Here is a 15,781-nt window from a genome sequence, read left to right as displayed (position 1 = left end):
AGGCCTGGACTGTTGGCAAACTGTGCATCCGTGAACCTGGGCCTCAATCTCTTTATCGAGCCCTGGCTACCAAAGATGGCTGCGTGCAAGCACCTTCATGTTGACTATTCCCAGATGTTCCTCATGCAGAGAGAGCAAGACTCTAGTCCTCAAAGGGGCCGGGATGACTACCATGCTATCCCATAGGATACACCCCTTGAAGGTGGATAGCTCGGACTTCCTCTTCCAGAAACTCTGGAACTCTGTGCCAGGACATGTGTCAGGCCATCCTGACAGCACCCATGTCAGCACGCGTGTAAGCGTGTGATCAGTGGCTGTTTCAGCAGCCACATCCCTAGCATTGAGGGGAGACTCAGGTAAGTCCTGAATGGACAGTGGTGAGCTAGAACAGGATCTGACTCCACTAACTGTAGAGGTAATCTGCTGAGGCCATCTGCATGGCCCATTTCTTTGCCTGGTTTGTGAACCAGTGTATAGTCATATGCAGACAGGAAAATAGACCATCTCAGTATTCTAGGAGAGATGACGTGTGGGGTTTGCTTATTGGTTGTGAACAATCCCAGCAGTGGCTTGTGGTCTGTAAAGACCGTGAAATGGCGGCCATAAAGAAAGTCATGGAATTTCTTTATTCCAGCCGCTATGGCCAAGGCTTCCCTATCTATCTGTGTGTAATTACATTCAGCAGATGATAGGGTCTTAGATTAGTAGGCTACAGGGACTTGTGTCCCATCAGCCTTCAAGTGGCTCAACACAGCCCCAATCCCATAAGGGGATGCATCACATGCTATGCATACAGGCAATTGCTCATTGAAATGCACTAGAACCGCATTTGAGGATAGCAAGGCCTTGACCTCTGCAAAACTCCTATCATGGACTTTTGTCCACAGCCATGGAGCCTGTTTATCCAAGAGCCGGTGTAACGGCTCAGCCACTGCAACCTTGTGAGGGACGAATGAATGGTAAAAGTTTAATAGTCCCAGAAAAGCCTGGAGTTCGCTTTTGGACTTGGAACTAGGCGCCTGCTGAATTGCTTTAAGCTTAGATTCAGCAGGATGGATGCCTTCAGCATCAATACAGAACCCTAGAAACTCTGTTGAAGTGACCCCAATTTTACATTTGCCTTGCTTTAGCTTCAGCCCCGCTTGGCGGAAACGCAGCAAGATGGCTCTAAGCCTTTCAGCCAGATTTTCAGATGATTTCCCAGCGATGAGGACATCATCAAAGTACGGGCAAACACATGGAATATCGAGGAGCGTTCACTCCATCACACTCTGGAAGATGTCAGGGGCTACATTAACCCCAAACTGCAGCCTTTTGACTTTGAACGCTCCCCGGCGAGTCACAATTTTTTGGGCCTTAGCCGTTGCCTCATCAATTGGTAATTGTTGATAGGCCTGAGCCAAATCAAGTTTAGGAAAAATGCGACCTCCCTTGAATGAAGCCAGAATATGGCTCACCACGGGCACCAGGTACAACTGCTGCTGCAAAGCTTTGTTAAGTGTACACTTATAGTCTGCACAAATTCGGACTTTTCCATTGGCCTTCAGTGGCGTTATTGCTGTCCACAGGTTCTAAAATGCCCTGCTGGAGCAGCTTGTCCAGTTCTGCATTGATTCTGTTCTTCAATGCAAAGGGCACCCATCTAGGCTTAATCCTAATGGGTGCAACGGCTGGGTCTAAACGTAAAGAAATTGGAGGCCCTTGCATCCTCCACATCCGAAACACCAAGGGAATGAGGTTGTCTTGTCTTTGCGCTCTTGAGGCCTTCTCTCCACCAGCTGCTGTAGACGGTCCACCTCCATCTCTGGAGCCTGTTTGGATTCTTCCCGAGCGACCTCTTGATGGACGGCAATTGAAGTTGGAGGGTTTTTGGTGAGCCGCAAGGCTTTCACAACTCTGCCCGCTGCTTCTTCTGCTGAAATATCTCTCAACGCGTCTTGGAATGAGATGTCTTCCTTTGGGAAGATCTTCTGCTACAACTCACGACTTCTCAGTCCACAAACTAAATGATCCCGAAGTCTCTCTTCCAGGTCCTTGAATTCGCATGGCCTAGCTGCTTGTCGTAACGCAGCAATAAAATCCACAGCAGACTCACCAGGCCTCTGGTTCCTCTGCCCGAATGCATGTCGCCATGCGATCACCAAAAGCTTCAGTTCAAAATGTTCTCTAAGCATCCTTTTCAGCTCAGAATAAGCAATTGATTCAAGTAGTGCTGGGGCGATCAGATTCTCTGCAATATCGATAGTCTCTTGCCCACAGACACACAGCAAAGTAGCAGCTTTGAGGCCGTCTTCCCAAACTTGGTTTACCCAAAAGTAGTTCTCTACCCGGGGCCACATAAGAGCTCCAGCGTTCTGGATGAGCTGTGTCAAACTCGACAAACGGCCCAGTTTGGACATCATTACAGCCCTGTAGCTTCATCAATGCCTCCTGATGCAAAGGTTGAGAAGGGGTCCCTTTTGCCAAGCTCTCCTCCAATATTCTCATACTGGCAGGCAGAGTCGCAATCTCCGGACGCCGAACTTCCCAGCACTTCAGGCCTTCCGTGGTGAGTCAGCCTATCTTCCTTTGTTGTTTTCTTTGCAGCAGATCCCACCTTTGTAGCCAATGTTATGTTTCCAAGTAAAAGGCATTGAGACGAGCAGGAGTAACAAACAGTCTTGTCTTTATTATATTCACAACAGAAACAAAACAAAATGGCGGGGATTGTTCTTATACCCCCTTGCAGGGACAGTCACAGCCATTCAATGCAAGGCATTTCTCCCGCCTTGCGCACGCACACAAGGCAGGAGACAGCCTGTCTGGTCCCGGGCATTCACATGTCTGCCCGGGCCTTTCTGCAACTTCCTGCACCTGCTGAATGACTCAGCAGGCCCAGGACATAACAGGGTCCATGAGTTTAGATAGGAAAGCCACTGGTTGTTGTTGTCCCCAGTTTCTTTGAGTCAGTACACCCAAAGTTGTACCTTCATCTACATTTACATTCAAGTGAAAAGGTTTCTCCAAATCTGGTAAGGCTAAAACTGGAGATTTAGCCAAGTTTTCTTTTAGTTTTCAAAAACTCTGTTCCTCATCTGAGGTCCAGATTAACTTCCATGGTTGTTCCTCTAATAATTTGCTATACAAGGGCTTAGTTTGTTGTGCATAATTATGTATTCACAGTCTACAATACCCTATAAGACCTAAGAATTTTCTTAGATCCCTTTTTGTTCTTGGCAGAGAAGTTGTCATGATTCCTTCAATTCTTTCTGGGGTGATTCTCTTTTTACCTTCACTTATTAGATATCCTAAATACTTTACTTCTTGTTCCACATATTGTAATTTAGTTTTAGACACTCTTAGTCCATTTTCACCCAAGAATTTTAATAAATTATCAGTGGCCTGTTTCACCTTATCTTTCTTTTCTCCTGATACCAAGAGATCATCCACATATTGTGTTAAATTGGTTCCTGGAAGTACTTCAAATGCTTGCAATACTTGTTCTAATATTTGTCCAAATAAATTTGGGGATTCAGTAAATCCTTGAGGTAAAACAGTCCATTGATATTGTTGCTTTCGACCTATAAAAGGGTTTTCCCACTCAAAAGCAAATATTTTTCTGGGATCCTTATGAAGTGGGCAAGCCCAAAAGGCATCCTTTAAATCCACTACATTAAACCATGCATGTCTAGGAGGAATTCATCCCAATAATGTACATGGATTTGGCACAACTGGATGTCTAGTTTATCCCAACATTATTTAATAATCTTAAATCACAGACCATCCTCCAATTACCATTTGGTTTCCTTACAGAGAGAATTGGGGTATTGAAGGGTGACATTGTTGGCTCTAATAAGCCATCCTTCAATAAAGTGTCTATTGCTGGTTGTAAGCCTTTCCTTCCTTCCAAGGAGATGTTGTATTGTTTTTGTCTAACAGGCTCACTCCCTTCTTTTAATTCTATTTTGAAAGGTGTTATTTGTAATCCTCCTCTGTTTCCTTCTTGGACTCACACAATAGGATCTATTTGTTGTGAGTTTATGCAATCCCAAATGATTTGGAAACTTAATTGTCAACCCCATTTTGCACAGTAAATCCCTTCCTAATAAATTCATTTCTGCTTCAGGTATATACAGAGATTCAGTAAATAATACTAATTTAGACTGGAGCTTTAAGAGGGTAGTTAATTGAGGTTTTTTTTACAAATTTAGTTTGACCTTCTATTTCAGTGACAGGAAGAGTTGTAGAAGATAATTCAACTCCAAGGGGTAGTAGTCATAGTGAACTTCTAGATGCCCCAGTATAGATAAGAAAGGTCATTATTTGTTTCTTGGGTCCCACCTCTAAGTTTATCAAAGGCTCTTGTGGGATCCCTCAAAAAAGAGCCTCTGACTTCCCTAATGCTTCTCTTCCTCCTCCATTAATTGACAGAGTTTCTCTTCATGTCTTTGTTTAGGACAGTCTTTCTTAAAATGGCCAACCTGACCACATCCAAAACACTTACTTGGTATGTTTCGTGGAGGTGCCTCTTGTGTGGGTGTATGTTTGTATTTAGTCAGGTTGCCTAAAGATATTGCCGGTGATTGCCATCTTCTAATTGATTGTTGCCCAAACTTTACTTGTTTCTTCTCTTTCTGCCATTTTCCTTTGTCCAATTCTTTCTCTTGTCTAATCACCTCCCTCATGCTTGCTACCATAATCTTTTCCTGTCTTTCTTGAGTATCCATATGCCTTCTAACATATATTTTCTGTGCTTCTTTTAATAGATTATTCATTGGTTTTGTGCTCCAGGCATATATTTTTTGCAATTTCTTACTTATGTCTGGCCAACTGTTTGTTACAAAATTTAGTTTTAAAAGGGCTTGTGTTGTGTCAGCATTTGGGTCCATTCTAGAATACTTTCTCATAGTGTCTTTAAGATGAGTTAAAAGTCTGAGGGTGATTCATTCTTTTTCTGAGTCACTTCCAAGACTTTGGAAGCATTTTGAGATCATGGGATTGATAACTTAATCCCCTCTATAATCATAGTTCTTAATTCCTCCATATTCTGATGATCAGCAAGAGTATTGTTATTCCATTTGGGGCAGGCCAGAGGGAAATTTTGATCTCCTATAGGGTTTTGAGCATTCCTATCTTTATAACTTTTAATGGCAGCATTCCTGATTAATTGCCACTCCTCTGGATTAAAAACAATATTTAGGATAGAATTTAGTTCATGCCAAGTATATATATATATCCCTAATAAATTATCAAACTGTTCAGCCACCCCTAATGGGTCTTCTATCAAATTTTTCATGTCCTTTTTAAACATTGACACTTCACTACTTCTCAGAGGTTCCTGGATATATCTTATAACAGGGACCCCTTATCTCATTCCACTAGGCACTTCCTTTAATGGGAACTGATTTATTGGTTGCATGTTTAAACAATTTTTTGTTATGATTTCTTCTTTCCCTTGCAATTGATTCAATTTAGTTTTGAATTCTGATAAGTCTTCTGACACTTGTTTATTTTGTCCATCTTCCTCTTTAAAAGGAAGTTTACTAATATTAGGATTATGTGGTGGGGGTGGATTCCATTTCAATTGTACATAATCCCCTTCTTCATTTGCAGTACCTTCTTTATTTTCTAACACAAAGTCTCCAGCTGGTTGTTTACTCTGACTGAGGAATAAATAATCAATCTCTGGAGGCCATTTATCTGGTGTCCAAATTATTGCATAATTAATTTCCTCAGGAGTTTTATCCTTCTTATTTAATGCATAATTATATAAAGACTGACACATAAATTAATTAAAGCTTCCTAACCTTGGCCATTGAGTCCCTTCATCTATTTGTTTTTGTCCCCAGATAAAATAATAGTATTGAATCATTAAATTCTTATCTAAATCTTTTACCACCCTGTGATAAGGAGGATTCTTTCATTTGGCCAGAATCTTGCCAAGGGGGTTGTTAGGAAAATTTTAGCCATCTCCCCCTTCACCTCCTCTCAATCCTCAAGGCTCCTCTTGGAAGGTCTATTATCCATGGGTGACTATCATTCAGTCCTCAAGTCCTGACCAATCTATTGAGGCCACATTTTGCTTCACCAAGTCACTTCCTCCTTTTCCGGCCAATCTCCTCGTGGAGGTATGGTAACGCGGCGTACTCAGGAGTCAATTCTCACTTTGCCTTGCCAGACCTAATGGCTCTCGGGGTGTCTCATTCACACACTCACAGATCTCAGACTCAGACTGACCTACCCACCCAGCCGCCCAGGTAAATGTGAAAAATCCTTTATTTTCTTACCTGGTCTGTGCACAGAGTTTCCCGGCGTTGGATATGCAACCCACCTCCTTATCAGTTTCAGAAGCTTCTTAGCTCACTCTGCTTCCCTCCTCCTTATGAGTTTCAGAAGCTTCCTTATCAACTCTGCTTCCAGGAATCCGCTATTAGGCGTCTGGCTCCTCACAGGTGCCCAGCCAGTTGTCATCACCCTCTGGAAACAGTCAAAATCAATGTGGCGCCTGTTCCTATGAGAGCAGTGACCCCCTGGGGTCCACGGACCATCTGGATATCCCAAGATGAGCCCCCAAGTTGTTGGGAGCGTTTTGGCTCAGAATTTTAAAAATAAATAAATTCAAATTCTTGGAATTCCAGGAACAGAGTTTTACTGAGATTAAAACTTTTGCAAAAGTTGGTGGTTTTAGTCTCTCACAGGAGATCAAGCCACAACAATAATTGTTAAAATCACATTTTTATACCCCTTTCACGACATTGGTTTCCCCCCATACCTATCGCACTCAAGCCCACCTACTTCCCCCGGATAAACTAATCCGAAGCACCTATACATAATAAATTTTGTTCATACCCTCCCAGGAAAAAGGCCCCTTGCACTTGTTATACCTGCATCTTTTAACCGTTTAATCATGACCTTTAGCTTAGCACAGCGGTTCTCAACCTGTGGGTCGTGACCCCATTTGGGGTCAAATGACCATTTCACGGGGGTCACCAAACAACGCAGTCCGCCATTTTTTCCCCTTTTCCTTAGCTGTGCTACTCCCTCTTATTCTATTGGCTTTTGAAAGTCAGTAGAATTAGACTCTATTCAAGAGACTCTATTCTATTGGCGTTCAAAAGCCAATAGAATCTATTGGCTTTTGAACGCCAATAGAATAGACTCTCTTGAATAGAGTCTAATTCTATTGGCTTTCAAAAGCCAATAGGAATTGTCCAGGCTGTCTCTGCCCTGCTGAGCCTGCCAAAAGTCCCAGTCTGTAAACGGTGCTGCAGGTTGTCTGCAGCTAAGTCGACCTTTCTGGATGTTTCCACCCCTCCCTGCTGAGCAACTACTAAATGTAAGTAAAAGAGGGCCAGGGGTGGGAGGTGGGAGGCCATCGGGCACAGGGAGGGTTGCTGGCACGTGTGGGGCCCGGTGGGTGCCTTACCTCCATTGGGCTGGGCCAGCTTGTGGCCCAGCCGGCGGTCGCCCTGCACCCTCGCTGCTGCGTGCCATGGCCATCCAGGAGCCCCTGGGCCTGCCTGCCACTGCACCGAATGTGCGGTGGCCAAGATAAGGTTAGCGGGGCAGCGGCGGGCGCAGGGAGGGTTGCTTGCACATGTGGGGCCCGGCAGGTGGCTTACCTCCCTTGGGCTGGGCCAGCTGGTGGCCCAGCTGGTGGTTGGCCTGTGCCGTCACTGCCGCTTGCCAGCTACGCCTCGGCCATCGCAGGGGTGGCACCATGCATGCGCGGCACTCCCGGGCTGAGGGGGTTGCTGGGCGATGGCCTGCGTGCACCCTCGGCCTGCCCAACATGCGCTCCAGCCGCAGGAGAGGAGGTGGAGCATGCGCACCTCCTCCTACCCCGCCCGCAGGGAAATACAGGTTGTCCTCGACTTACAGCCACATGGTTGGGGGTCGCGGCATTAGGAAGTTTGAGAACCAGCTCTATTTTTATTTTTGTGTTTCCTCTGCTTGAGATTATGTTCTGTTAACCTACTTATATAAACAACAACGGCTTATCTTGTATGTGCCAAAGCCCCTAAAGTTAAAAGCCTAAGTTACTCCATTTTATAAACTCACTCAAATTTTAGTTAAGATTATTATGATTAAATGTCATTAAGCAATTTCTAATCTATATATTTGTATGTATGTATGTATGTATGTATGTATGTATATGTATATGTATATGTGTGTATATATATATATATATATATATATATATATATATATATATATATATATATATATATACCTTTTAGAGGTAGCTTGGTTGGTGAAGCTTTGGGATCTTGCTCTGCAAAATTAAAATTTTTGAATCTCTGGTAGGCTTCAACATGTTTTAAAAAAATATAATATCAGTAGAGAACTAATTCCAGATGATTAGGGAATATCTGCAAACTGAGGTGGTTAAAAATGTAAATACAAAAGTTAACAGAAAAGTCTCATGATTAAACTTTATTAAATAGTCAAAAGTTCAATGGATGGTGGTTCTATGATTACAAACTTTTTTATCAGATAAAATAAAGATATGTGTTAAAAACAATATATCAATAACTGTTAATGCATAGATTTCTTCAACATCAAGCTATTTATTCTGCCCATTTCAATTATTCTTCCCAATTCCCACAATTCAGAATCAGCTTCACCCATTGCACAGCCAAAAAAATAACAAGTTCTGCATCAAACAAACATGTGCAATCTTTTCTCCTCAATTTGTAATGTAACATGTTGAATAGGCAAAATTGTGGCTTCATTAACTAGTTCTTTTCCTTGCCATATACTCATCTGGTTAACAAGGAACAGATACATTGGAGGAACGGACGGTAGAGAGGTAGATTTTTTTTTTTAAAAAAAGGGGGCCTGAAAAGAATTATAGTCACTAAGTTGAAATTCACTTGAAACTTTTTTTAGTTTCAAAATGCAGGGATAAGGCATTTTCAATTTTACATGGTTTCCACTCTGCACATGTAGAGACATTCAATGAAATCTTGGTGCAAATTCAGAGAAGTGATGTGATAAATATACATCAATATGATAAATCTTCAGAATCAGTTAAACCTACAATACAATGGAAACTAATTGAATAGGAAAATACAGATGGTGAGAGTCAGGAAGAGATAACATTAAGGAAGCAAGATAAACCATATAGGCAAAAATAGCTGGGTCTGAGAAAGGAAGAAGAGAAGCCATAAAATAAATATATAGTTTTTAAAAGGAAATGGCTAGCCAGGAAGGACAGGTTGAATGGGAAAATAGGAAACTATGCCAAATAAGATAAGAAGAGAGGCACACTGAATTGAAAAGCAGGAAAAGAACTTATTGTTTAAAATGGGGACATAAATATCTACTGAGTTTAAAATAACCATTTACATGTCTAATTTTTCTTATTCTTATTGTATATGTGAATATGATTTAGTATGTTATCAGGAAATGTGTATAGGCGGACGGAAAGAGTGTAACCTCATACTACCTCAGCCAATGGGGAAAGAGGAGGGCTGTAGTGGCTGGTGATAGGGATGAATAAAAGAAGGAGATTGTAAGGACCCACCCCACTTTGCATCTTAAGAAGACAGAACTCTTGGAATAATTCTTCCAACAGGAATCCTTTATTAAGAAGTGGTTGCAGGCGTGCTAGACAGGACTTGGGGTCCAAGCTTTCCCATTCAAGGTTTTAAGGGGTTCCCCAGCAGTCCCACCCAATCACCCCCCCTTCCAGTGATAGTTTCAGGCATCATAATCCCACCCCTTTGCTCCTTTCTTCCGTCTGTATGGAGACTTCAGATAAACTACATGAAAGATAATTAGTTCTCTTTGTCATGGTAAGGTTCTTTGATGCTAGTTACATTCAAAGTCTCTCTTTGATGTTGCAATACACATTCAATTCCTTAGAAGTATACTGAAGGAAGTGAGGGCCATAAAGCCCCTTTGTTCTCCCCCTTCTCTCCCTCTTATGGCAGAATCCACAGAAGGCAGAATTGGGGTTTTCTATATTTGATGATTAAAGATGAAATATAATTGGATTCTGACATCCGGCCCCTCTTAAAAATAAGAGAGATCCACCTGAAGGAAAACAAAACAGGTATAAAACTTAGTCAGGCTTGTTAGGATACTCTGTGTGAAACTTCTTCAATAGCTTCGGGGCTCTGACATGACGTTTATGGACCCACTCGTTTTGTGAGGGAGGGAGGTGTTTCCAGGCAACTAGGTACTGAGTTGCTCCATGATATCTTCTAGAATCAAGGATTTCTTTTATTTCAAAGTGTTGTTCATCCTCTACCATGATTGGAGGTGGTGGGGGGGGGATTTTTGGCCGTAGAGGTGACTGATGCTCTCTTTTCAGCAAGCTGCAATGAAAAATTGGGTGTATTTGCCTGAGATTTTTGGGTAATTCTAATTCTACTGTTACTGGATTTATGATTCTTTTAATTGGAAAAGGTCCTATATATTTTGGTCCAAGTTTTTTTACAGGGCTGTAGGGACTTTAGGTATTTTGTAGATAAGTACACCATTTCTCCTATAATGAATGGTGTAGGCTCAACCCTTTTTTTATCGGCTTGTGTTTTGTATGCCTGCCTAGCTTCATCTAGTGTTTTTCTGACTATTGGCCAGGTGTTTTGTAGTTTCTCCATCCATTCTTTCAGCGAAGGGATCGTTGGTTCGTTTGGGGTTCTGGCATGGGGTTGAAACTTTGACCGGTGGCTATTTGAAAAGGAGTGTAACCTGTGCTGGAGTGGACTGCATTATTATAGGCAACTTCTGCAAAAGGGAGTAAGTCCGTCCACTCGGTCTGCTGGAAACTAAGAAAACATCTTAAATATTGCTTAAGTACGGAGTTCATTTTTTCAGCCCCCCCCCATTTCCTTGAGGGTGGTGGCTAGATGTCAGTCCCTGAGTGGTTCCTAAGAGGGATAAAAATTCCTTCCAAATTGCAGACGTAAATTGCACCCCCCTGTCAGAGATGATGCGTTGGGGTGCCCCATGCAATCTGTAAATGTGTTGGATGAAAAGTTTTGCTAAGGCTTTTGCAGTGGGAAGCTTTTGGCAAGGGATAAAGTGCACCTGTTTGGAAAACAAGTCCGTGACCGTCCAGACCACAGTATTCCCATTGCTTTCTGGCAATTCCACTATAAAATCCATGGCTATTTCTCTCCAGGGGGCTGAGGAACTTGCCACTGTTTGCAATAGTCCTGGCACTTTCCCTTGCAACCTCTTTGCCGTGGCACATTTTGGACAACTGGCTATATAACTTTCAATGTCCTTTTTCATGGATGGCCACCAAAATTGCAGTTTAATTAAATGTAAAGTTTTTACAAATCCAAAATGCCCTGCTGATTTTGTGTCATGGCAAAGGTGCATGAAAGTTACTCTTTGAGTTGTTGGTATATATAACTTTTCCCCTACCCAAGGCAACCCATCTCTCATTGTGCACACATTTTTGTTTTTCTGGAACCATTCATCTGTTTCCAAACTTTTTCTGAATTCAATTCCAGTTTGGCTGTCCAGTTGTGGTTTTATTTTGGATTGGGTTCTTGTGGTTACTGGTGCTGCCAGTTGTGACTCTGCCATTATTGGCCTAGAGTCTGTGGTTCGTGCGCTGTTGTATTGGGGCATGCAAGATTCTTTCTCCCTGGTAAATGTTTGAGCTTAAATTAGAACTGGTGAAAATGCTGGGACCAGCGGGCTTGTTTAGGATTGAGTTTCCTGGAAGTTTTCAGGGCTTCTAAGTTTTTGTGATCAGTCCACACCTGGAAGGGGATTTTGTTGCCTTCCAGGAACTGTCGCCACGTGAGTAATGCCCAACGTATCCCATAAGCCTCCTTCTCCCATACGGGCCAGCGCTGTTCTGTTTCCGTGAGTTTCTTGGATGTATATGCACAGGGTTGCAATACTGCATCATCATTTTCTTGTAATAGCACAGCCCCCACTGCCACATCACTTGCATCTGCCTGTATTACGAAGGGCTTGTCCATGTCTGGGTGCCTTAGTATTGGTTCGGCAGAAAAAAGTCTCTTTAGTCTCTCAAACGCTGCTTGGCACTCCATTGTCCATGTTAGTGGCTGGCTAGGTTTTACTGAGGATGTTCCCTTCGTTTTTAGTAAGTTAGTGAGGGGCAAGGCTATCTGGGCAAATGAGGGGATGAATTGGCGGTAAAAGTTTGCAAAGCCCAGGAAACTTTGTAGTTGCTTTCTTGTGCGGGGTGGTGCCCAATCTAATACTGCTTTGACCTTCTCTGGGTCCATTTCAATGCCCTGGGGGGATATGCGATAACCTAGGTAGTCTATCCTTTTCTGGTGGAATTCGCATTTTGAGAGTTTGGCATATAGGTGGGCGGCTCGCAGCTTCTTTAAAACCGCTCTGACAAGGTTGACGTGTTCCTCTTTTGTTTCAGTAAAGATAAGAATGTCGTCCAAGTAAACAAGGACCCCCTTAAACAGGTGCTCTCTTAGAACGTCATTGATTAATTGCATAAAGACTGCAGGGCCCCCTTGTAATCCAAATGGCAAGACTTTGAATTGATAGCACCCCATGGGGCAGTTAAATGCAGTCTTCCATTCGTCCCCTTCCTTAATTCTCACGCGATAGTAAGCTTCCCTTAGGTCTAGTTTAGAAAAAAATTTCCCTTTCGATAGGTGTGACAGCATGTCTTTCATGAGGGGCAGAGGGTGTAGGTTGCTTTCACTGATTGTATTCAGGGCCCTATAATCCACGCATAAACGTAAGGAGCCATTCTTCTTCTCTCTAAAAAGGACCGGGGCAGCCACTTTAGGCTTGGCTGGCTCAATGAAACCTCTCTCTAGGTTTTTTTTTATAAACCTTTCCATTTCCTCCTTCTCCTTTGGGCTCATGGAGTATAACCTGGGCTTCGGGAGTTTTGCCCCAGGCTTGAATTCAATGGTACAGTCTGTGGGTCGGTGGGGGGGAAGCTCATTCGCCCTCTCCTCACTGAAGACTTCAGCAAGGTCCCTATATTCCTCTGGTATTTCTGTTAATCTTTTTCCTCTCCTATGGATGCTTTTTCTATTCTTGATTCTGGTAGCCTCCCTTGGGGTTTTAAGTCCATAGGGTCCCCCTTTGGGAATTTGATTTCTGTCGTCCTCCAATTTACCCAGGGGTTCCATTTTTTCAACCATTCCATTCCTAGAATCATTGGGCATTCCATACCTGGGGTCACCACAAACGTTATGTCCTCTTCATGTTTGCCCAGGGAGAGGTGTATTGGTAGAGTGCTAGGGTAGCTGGCACCCCCCCTGCTATGGATCCATCTAACTGGCCAAAGGAGATTGGTTGTTCCAGTCTCCTCGATGGGATGCCCAGATTCCCCACTAGTGTTGGGCTAATGAGGCAGCGGGTGCAGCCAGAGTCTATTAAGGCTTTCACCTTCACAGCTTCGGGCATGGGGGGGATTAATATAGTCACTGTTTTGAAATGGGTGTGATGCATCCACTTACCAGGGGTTCGCCCTTCGAGCTGTCATCTGAGGCATCCACCGTCCCTGTGGTGTAGGCTGGAGTTCTTTCCCCTTGGTGAGCAGAGTGGGGGGTTCTGCAATTTCCATCATTCTCATGGCCGTTTCTTTTGGCTTAACTGAAGACTTTCCAGATTTGTTGATTGGGGATCTGTCTGGGTTGTGCTGGGGGGCCTTTGAGCAGCATTCTACAGCTCGATGCCCTTCTCTTCCGCACGTGAAACACCCCATTTGCTTCTTGGCTGTAGCCGATGATTTCACCGGTTCGTGTGTCAGCTCAGGCAGGGGGCGGCTCCATTGTTTTCCTTGGCGGTGCCTCTTCAATATGTCGATCTCTGCTTCCTCTGCCAAGACGTACCATTCCTCAAGTCGGTGTGGGTCCCCTCGGGGCAGGCAAGCATCATATAGATCATAGTTTAGTCCGTCTTTGAAATGGCTAAGGAGGATGTCTTCTGGCCAATTCAGTTTGCTGGCAATGGCCCGGAATTCTTGTGTATATTCAGCCACCGGGCGTTTGCCTTGCCTCATCGTTTTTATCCTTTCACGGGCTTTGCGATCAGCCAGGGGGTCTCCAAATCGTCTTCTCAAAGAGGACATGAAACAGTTGAAGTTACTGAGCTCTGGGGCATTGGAGTCATGCAAGTTCACCACCCAATCTGCAGCCGGTCCATCCAGGGCAGATTGCACGATCCGGATGCGGGCTTTGTCGCTGGGAATGTCCTGCCCGTATTCCTCCATATAGCTGAGGACTTGGGTTAGGAAAAACCCCAAGTGTGTTGGCTCCCCTTTGAATTTCACCTCCAATGGTGGACGTCTTGGAATGGATCGGTGCCTCCGTTGTTGGTGGTAATGTCTTCCATCCAGGTTGCTATCTGTGGTCCGGTAGGGGGTGGGGGCTACTGGATCAGTAGATGTCTCCGGGGTTGCAAGTTCCACGTCCCCCTCGGTGTCTCTCCCTTTGCAGCTCCAGGAGCTGGGGCGGCCGTAGGGCTCAGGATTCTCCCCTCCTAGGGAGCTGAGAATTCTCTTCATCAGGTCAATAGCTTTCTCTAGGATCCAGTCTGAGTACAGTGCCCAGCTTCCTCCCTCTTCACTTGCGTGCAGGGATTTCTCCATCTCCTGCTTCCATTCTGGTTGCATGGTCCCCCGTCTCAGGGTCACTTTTCTTGATTCCTTTCCCAACTCACTTTTCTTTCCAACGCCCATTGACCAGCGAGGCTTGTGGTCCTGTGTCTCCACCACTTCCTCTCCTGAGGAATCTGACCTCTCGGATCGCAACATCTGGCAAGGTTCCAACTGGGTCAGCGGCTCTCTTTCCAGGGAGTTTTCTCCCTCTCTTGCTCCATTGTCTGACATGGTAATTTTTTGCAAAATCCCCCGGCAAGGGTCTCCCTTCCAGGTGGATTAATTTTGCAAGTCCTGTCTAATGTAAGGACCCACCCCACTTTGCATCTTAAGAAGACAGAACTCTTGGAATAATTCTTCCAACAGGAATCCTTTATTAAGAAGAAGTGGTTGCAGGCGTGCTAGACAGGACTTGGGGTCCAAGCTCTCCCATTCAAGGTTTTAAGGGGTTCCCCAGCAGTCCCACCCAATCACCCCCCCTTCCAGTGATAGTTTCAGGCATCACAATTCCACCCCTTTGCTCCTTTCTTCCGTCTGTATGGAGACTTCAGATAAACTACATGAAAGGTAAATAGTTCTCTTTGTCATGGTAAGGTTCTTTGATGCTAGTTACATTCAAAGTCTCTCTTTGATGTTGCAATACACATTCAATTCCTTAGAAGTATACTGAAGGAAGTGAGGGCCATAAAGCCCCTTTGTTCTCCCCCTTCTCTCCCTCTTATGGCAGAATCCAGAGAAGGCAGAATTGGGGTTTTCTATATTTGATGATTAAAGATGAAATATAATTGGATTCTGACAGAGATATTTTGGGTTAAAACTTTGGAGAGAACCAAGCTTTGATAGCTTCTCTTCCCGCTTATTGCAATAAACAAAACAAAAGGCCTTCACTGTGTCTTGGCTGGTTATTGGTCAGGCGAGCTTGCCTCTGGTCATGAAGGAAAGTGGCCCAGAGCACATAACATGATGCATATAAAAGTACTGAAAAAATCCTGAAAAGAAGGCAAGTAAAAAGGACTCTATATTATATTCAGCCATTGTTGTTTTTTCTCTTCTTCCTTTTGATCTTCAATCAATGGATAGCAAATTTTATAGAGACTGAAGCAAACAATATAATTTTGCTTAATTTTCTTCTAATATGCACTCAATATACACAAATCACAAAATACAAATAAAATTTGCTGATATCACAATGAATGGTAGATGTAGGTATGGCCAGAGTCTGCATTCTTC

Source organism: Crotalus tigris, unplaced genomic scaffold, assembly GCF_016545835.1.
Source record: "Crotalus tigris isolate CLP2741 ecotype Arizona unplaced genomic scaffold, ASM1654583v1 scf7180000017666.379230911805:20528666, whole genome shotgun sequence".
In the NCBI taxonomy this organism is placed as follows: domain Eukaryota; kingdom Metazoa; phylum Chordata; class Lepidosauria; order Squamata; family Viperidae; genus Crotalus; species Crotalus tigris.
This window is presented reverse-complemented; position numbering follows the sequence as displayed.